This window comes from Schistocerca americana, chromosome 3 (genome assembly GCF_021461395.2).
Source record: "Schistocerca americana isolate TAMUIC-IGC-003095 chromosome 3, iqSchAmer2.1, whole genome shotgun sequence".
Classification (NCBI taxonomy): domain Eukaryota; kingdom Metazoa; phylum Arthropoda; class Insecta; order Orthoptera; family Acrididae; genus Schistocerca; species Schistocerca americana.
This window is the reverse complement of record NC_060121.1, coordinates 320,464,597-320,472,051: the sequence shown is the minus strand read 5'-3', so window position 1 is coordinate 320,472,051 and position 7,455 is coordinate 320,464,597.

The following is a 7,455-nucleotide window of genomic DNA, read 5'->3' as shown; positions in this document are numbered from 1 at the left end:
GTCCTTCGACTATTGTAACTGCAATCTGGTTTCGGTCGAACTGTAGATAACCTTTCTCTCTCTGTATTTTATCTTTGCTGTCTTCAGGTTTTGAAACAGTTTATCCTTGTTAAGACTGTCAAAAGATTTCTCTAAATCTACAAATGTTGTAAATGTAAGTTCCCCCTATTCAATATATGATAAGTCGTAGTGTCAGTGTTACCTCAGTGCACTGCTACATTCCTCCAAACCTCAGTTCAACTTCCCAAAGTTCGGCACCTACCCTTTTTCCAATCTTCCATCAACGACAAGTTTTAATATTTTACAGTCATTAGTTATTAAACTGGTGATCCAGTAATATTCTTGCCCGTCAGCATTCTTTGTGCGTACAATGACGCAGAAGTTTGAATTTTGGCTTGAAAGTGTCTACGACCTTACTCTGTAAATGTGCAACAGCGTGGCGTCCTGTGATGTCACCCTCAGTCTTGGTGAGGCTTCAAATAGCCCGAGCTCAGAAGTTCATGTTAAGTGCAAGGTGAGTTAATTATGTCAAAATAGCATTGAATTTCCTCACAGTTCTGCCAGGCGCCATCATCCGACGAAAATTGTACGCAATTCGAAGCCGAAAAATGTGTTTATGCTTTGTCATTCCCCGTTTTTCGCGCTATCCTATGGCGTGTGCAAGGGGGGCAGGGAGGGGGGAGGTGACATTGACACATAGATGAATACGAGGGCAGTTCAATAAGTAATGCAACACATTTTCTTTCTGAAACAGGGGTTGTTTTATTCAGCATTGAAATACACCAGGTTATTCCCCAATCTTTTAGCTACACAACACTATTTTTCAACGTAATCTCCATTCAATGCTACGGCCTTACGCCACCTTGAAATGAGGGCCTGTATGCCTGCACGGTACCATTCCACTGGTCGATGTCGGAGCCAACGTCGTACTGCATCAATAACTTCTTCATCATCCGCGTAGTGCCTCCCACGGATTGCGTCCTTCATTGGGCCAAACACATGGAAATCCGACGGTGCGAGATCGGGGCTGTAGGGTGCATGAGGAAGAACGGTCCACTGAAGTTTTGTGAGCTCCTCTCGGGTGCGAAGACTTGTGTGAGGTCTTGCGTTGTCAAGAAGAAGGAGAAGTTCGTTCAGATTTTTGTGCCCACGAATACGCTGAAGTCGTTTCTTCAATTTCTGAAGAGTAGCACAATACACTTCAGAGTTGATCGTTTGACGATGGGGAAGGACATCGAACAGAATAACCCCTTCAGCGTCCCAGAAGACTGTAACCATGACTTTACCGGCTGAGGGTATGGCTTTAAAATTTTTCTTGGTAGGGGAGTGGGTGTGGCGCCACTCCATTGATTGCCGTTTTGTTTCAGGTTCGAAGTGATGAACCCATGTTTCATCGCCTGTAACAATCTTTGACAAGAAATTGTCACCCTCAGCCACATGACGAGCAAGCAATTCCGCACAGATGGTTCTCCTTTGCTCTTTATGGTGTTCGGTTAGTCAATGAGGGACCCAGCGGGAACAAACCTTTGAATATCCCAACTGGTGAACAATTGTGACAGCACTACCAACAGAGATGTCAAGTTGAGCACTGAGTTGTTTGATGGTGATCCGTCGATCATCTCGAACGAGTGTGTTCGCACGTTCCGCCATTGCAGGAGTCACAGCTGTGCACGGCCGGCCCGCACGCGGGAGATCAGACAGTCTTGCTTGACCTTGCGGCGAGGCTGACACACGCTTTGCCCAACGACTCACCGTGCTTTTGTCCACTGCCAGATCACCGTAGACATTCTGCAAGCGCCTATGAATATCTGAGATGCCCTGGTTTTCCGCCAAAAGAAACTCGATCACTGCCTGTTGTTTGCAACGCACATCCGTTACAGACGCCATTTTAACAGCTCTGTACAGCGCTGCCACCTGTCGAAAGTCAATGAAACTATACGAGACGAAGCGGGAATGTTTGAAAATATTCCACAAGAAATTTCCGGTTTTTTCAACCAAAATTGGCCGAGAAAAAAAATGTGTTGCATTACTTATTGAACTGCCCTCGTAAAATGTCAAATGCTTCCTCTAAGCCCCCCTCACTCCCCCTCAGTTCGACAACACCAACTGTGCCACCCAGAAATCTTTGTTGAACACTTCAAAAATCTTCCTGTGCACATACATCTACTCACCGATTCCTAGGCGCCTGGTTGATAGGCAATCCCGTCTACATGGCTTAAACTTGGCGTACAGCAAACAGGCATTAGCGCAGCCGTGTAGTGTCACTCAGCTGACAGGTGTCAAGGGGGTTGCCTATCCGACAGCCACCTAGGAATCGCTGAGTTTCCAAATTCCTCAATAAAGGTGTACAGGTGGCAACGAGTGTGTTGTCGTACTGACAGATCTTAAACGAACTCTTTGCCTTTTAATTCCAATAATGTGCCAATATGGCCTCCTCCTTCTGCCCCCCCCCCCTCCCGTCACAAGTGGCTCCATCCTGTGTACCACAGAAAAAATTGGAGTCACGCTACACTACAAAGGGGTGAGATCCAATCGTATGAGATTGCCCTGAAACGTCCCTTCGAAAAAATTTAAAAATGACAGTGCTGGAAAACCCCTTACGTTATTTGATTTTCAAACAGCGGAGCAAAACTGAACGTACTCAGATATTTATCTCTTTACTTATTCTGATCATCACTGAACTGACACACAATATTTTTAGCGAAACACAGTCTGACTTTCAATAATCCCTACAAAAGAATGGCCCTGACTAACAATAACCTATACCTTTCACAAATCACTTACCTCACAAAAATCTTCGTTACTCGAACTACTGCAATACAGCGAGCGGCAATACTACCCGCTAAATAAAAGATTCTAACTACTGAAGGCACTAACTACTGATAGGCATAGTTAGCAAATAAAAGATTTTGATAGAGAACAAACAATGTATTTACCTTAATAATGTTCAAAAGTCATCATATATATATCAATTCATGACATCCATTTTTACAAATTTCCTTTTTCTGGCGGACACACGTCCAGATAGTCCGCTTATAGTAACCTCTCCAAACTCTGGCATCTCTCTCCCCACATCCACCACTGCTGGCGGCTCACTTCCAAATGCGCAACGCTACGCGCTGCTCACATCCAACAGCCCAACACTACACAAGCGAATATTACAACAATGAGTCCAACGAGCCACAGACTGCACGCAGCACAGTCAATGATTTTCATACAGGGCGCTACGTGGCGTTACCAACATAAAAACCTAAACAGCCTACTTACAGCCCTTAGAAAAAATCTGAACTGTACGGGGGTTTCAGCAGTGTCAAAGGTTGTCAACAATATCGTCTTGCTGTAAGTCGTACTGCACGCTGTCGTTTTTGACCACGAAGTGTGTAAAAATTTTTGCCCCAAGGTAAGGGATGGTTTCATTGGCGCCCTTAATGACAATTCATGAGGTCTTTCTGTGTCGAGTCTAAGCAGCGTTGTGTCAAAAACGTTTTCCTCCATTACCCATAAGAAAATCTAGTGGTTTTAACACTTGATACCGTGCACCTGAGCTCCACTGCAGACGCAATTGGTGTCACCCTTTCGTACGAATCAGTTGCACAGCGATTGGGATTCACGGCATCCAGTTTTATGGCGCTATGCGATAAGCTTATTGATTCGAAAAAAAACTTATGGGACCCGCAGATGGCAAAATGAATTGCCGAAACTGGCTGCGTCCGAAATAAAATAAAATAACATAAAGTATACGGCTGTTGGTAAAGTTTATTGAGTTGAGAAGTATGTACCAGCCGATGTCCCCTGGCCGTAATGCACCGACAGAGACTATCAAGAGGAAGACTGAGATGTGAATCATAGGATACGTGACGATTTTCCCATGGTGTATCCCGTCCACGGTGGCGTTGGACAAAACTTTGGTGAAATCTGCTGCCAATCACTAACCGGTCTTAATCCTCCCACGAACTCTGGCCCCTTTTTTGCGTCTGAAACTTCATCGAGGTAGAAGTTGACATCGCAAAGTCCGTTCTTTTCCTTCATTACAGAGGAGGATTGTAGACATCTTCAAGCTAAATTTCTAACTTCTGTATCGCAAAGTCAGAAAATGAAGAGGTTTTAAAAAAGTGATTCTTTAATTTTTTTCTGCAGTGTAACTATTAAGAGAAATAGGGGTCTGGAAGCCTCATAATACTTTTACTAATACCTGAGTTTTTCATTACGTCTATTCTCAGTTTTGAACCAGTAAGTATTATGAAATACAATAGTGTGAATTATTAATGTCTCACATTTACTCACGTACAGGGAGGTGCAAAATGTGCCCATTCAATCAAATAAAGCAGCTGATGGACAAAAAAAAAAAAAAAGAACAATTTTCGTACTAATAAAGCAGCATTTCTGTTTTGTAATTCATCCTACACCATTGAAATATTTTTAAGTAAATAATGCATGTTTATCAGTTAAAAATTTTAAATGTTTAGCTAAGTCACAGCAGATGTATGCACCAGCCACGCAATCTGAAGATGAGTATTAACGGAGGAAACATGTATTCATTGGGAGCTTATAATAATGTCTATATCATAGTTAAATTCACAAACATGCGAGTAGCTAACTTTGTAAACATGATGGTGGGCTCACCATTGAACCGATTTCATAACAACTGGCCTTGGACGACCATTATAAGAAGATGAATACTATTGACGTATTCGATAAACACGCATTTTCTCCTGTATGATGTTAGTTACTTTTTTCTCTGAATATAAATGAATGAGTTCCTTCACCACACTGTCATCCATAACTCTCCATGTTAAACCTTGCTGTCTATCAGTATACGCAGCAACACTGTAAGAATAAATGGTAGACCCTTTCACCTGATTGTCGGAGTACGGATACCAATTGCCTAATGGATTTGCTTCTTTTGTTTTGTTTTAGTTATCCCCAGAAAAGTGTGAATTTTATATACCAGGTCATTGTCTTTTTTTGTTATTTATTTTTAGGAACCGTTTAACCTCACGTAGCTACAGCTCATGATTATTTCTGAAATTATCTTCGATTTATTAAAAATGTGCTGGTCAGAAATGGTGATGGTTATTATCTCTCTATGATCACAGCGTTAAGTAAAACAATATGTGAAGCCGTTAATGGGAGTTTTGACTTCAGTAGCATCATTCTGCATCAGATTATTTTATTAACGTATCAGATGTAGTTTTTTGAAAGGAATGAATTTTTAGTCCATAGAAAAAGAAATTTACATTTTTCGTGTCACCAACGGAGTTTATGGTGGTAGTATTAATTAATTATTAACATTATAATATACATGTCGAATTTTGGCTAGTGGAATCTCTTCATGGAGCCTGTGTTAGGAGAATCTCAGTCTTTCTTACAGTTTGACAAAAGAAGCTGTCCATGAATTCATGACTTGGCAGCTTCAAGGCTCATTTGAGTTCTCACCCTACACAGCAGATGGCACCAGCATGTCTCACGTGCTGCAGGCACATCTTAGAGCACACATATCTGTCAGTCACTGAGTGCACGCCCAGGCAGAGCTGATGGCGGTATGGTGTTGGGAAGTCTTCAGTTCAGCATCGGGGGCCATGTGTGGCTCGCTGACCAAGTTTGTTTTAAACAACGTGGCTGGTCCAGAGGTCGGCCGTTGTCGTCAACCAATGAGGACAACCATGAGGGAGAAGACAAAGATGGGATCAATCGTCCAGCAAATGGAACACTTCTATCATCTTGAAGCAGGAAACATGTGGCAGAACAGCAAGGCAACCTGGCGCATTTACGGCTGGGGCTGATAGTCTTTTGCTGTAAGAATGGGGCTGGAGCAGAAGACGGTGCTGGGTTTCGTGAATCCAAGGAATTCAGCCTACTCGGGACTGAAGAGCTGTTTGCCATAGGGCACGATAGTTAAAGGATTGTGTGAATGCTGTGGTAAGTGCTAGCTGTAGTGCGTACATCTGAGGCAGGCCTTGCTTACCTGAGTCGCCTGTGGGTAATGCGGTGAAATATAAGGAGGCTGTTGTCGGGCCTAGAGTATTTAACCCAGGGCCAGCCCGGCGTGCCGAATTTCACGCGTACCATGAGTGCGGGCCACGTTCGGGCCAATGCTCGGCCCCTCTCGGCTTTTCTCGGTCCTTCTCGGAAGTACCCGTTACAGGGCAACATTTCGTTCAGTATTGCGGTGCGGCATTTTTTCGGCCACCATAACTCTCTTCGGTTCAGCAGAATCGTGGTGTGAGCGCCATTTACTTTTCTGCTTGTTCGTGCAACGAAATATGTTCACAGACCCAGTGCTGTTTGAACAACGACCTTGTGGCTACAAGCCTTTAAAAGCGAATGGCACTGACCAAAGAAAGGGATGAGGATTCTTAATATATAGTAAGCAGTCACATGAGGAAGGTATAGTGCGAATTTGCCTTGAAATGACATTACAGGAGCGTGCAGAATTTAAAAATTTAATTCACAATGCAAGAGAAAAAATTGCGATTGACAGGCGAGATTCGTTATTACGTACATCAAGGAGCACATAGTGCCAAATTTGCAGGCGTACAGCTCGTGAAAAAATTGGTGGTACGAATAGTAAAATACACACTGTTCCACAGTCAGTTGTAACAGGTACTCAATGGAGCTGAGCAAAGAGTGTGGAGACCTTATATATTAATGCAAAGTACGTTTGTTAAGTGAAGGGCCATTCTTGGAACCATTTTTCGGTTTAAAACTCGCTATTCTTGAATTTATTAAGGAAAAAGGAGTGCAGCAACAAAAATTATAACATTAGAAAATGAGTTGCAGACCCCGCATTTTAAGTGTACTTGACTGCACACTGCCCACAGTAAGACATTAGAAGATGAGGAACAACTTCTGTCTAGAAAAACTTCTTTCTTATTTGACGGGGATGTATTTAAAAAGACAGAACTCATTGTCACAAACAGTCCAGTTCCCTTGGCTCACTGGCGTTAGAGAAAACGCGAGATTTTAAGAATTCATTGTAGCCTTTAAAGAATGACAAGTATAGTTTCGTAAACGGCTTGAGCACACTGCCAATCTTACATCTATTTCCACCAGTTTTCGAGATCGTTTGCCGTTTCAGTGGACAGCGCCATTATTCAGGTGCAGACGTAACTGACTGATTTGCAAAGAATTCCTGTTTTAAAAACAAATCCTTTTATGTTGAAACTGTGCAGGACGTCTACAATGCTTTCCTCAGGTAGTGCTTCCACATTTCCACAGTAAGGTTGTGAAGCTGCAACAATATTTAGATTAACATGTATGAATGAAACACCTTTTTGGATTGTGAAAATAAGCAAGTCACGATTATGTGGTAACCTGAGTGTGAAAATTTGTGAAACTGTGTGCGTCTGTTGTACGCAGATAGTCTGTTCCATATAAAAGTTATATTATGTCTTTGTGCGCCAGAAATAATTACGAGGGTGAGTCAAATGAAAACCTTAAATTTGTAATAACAAA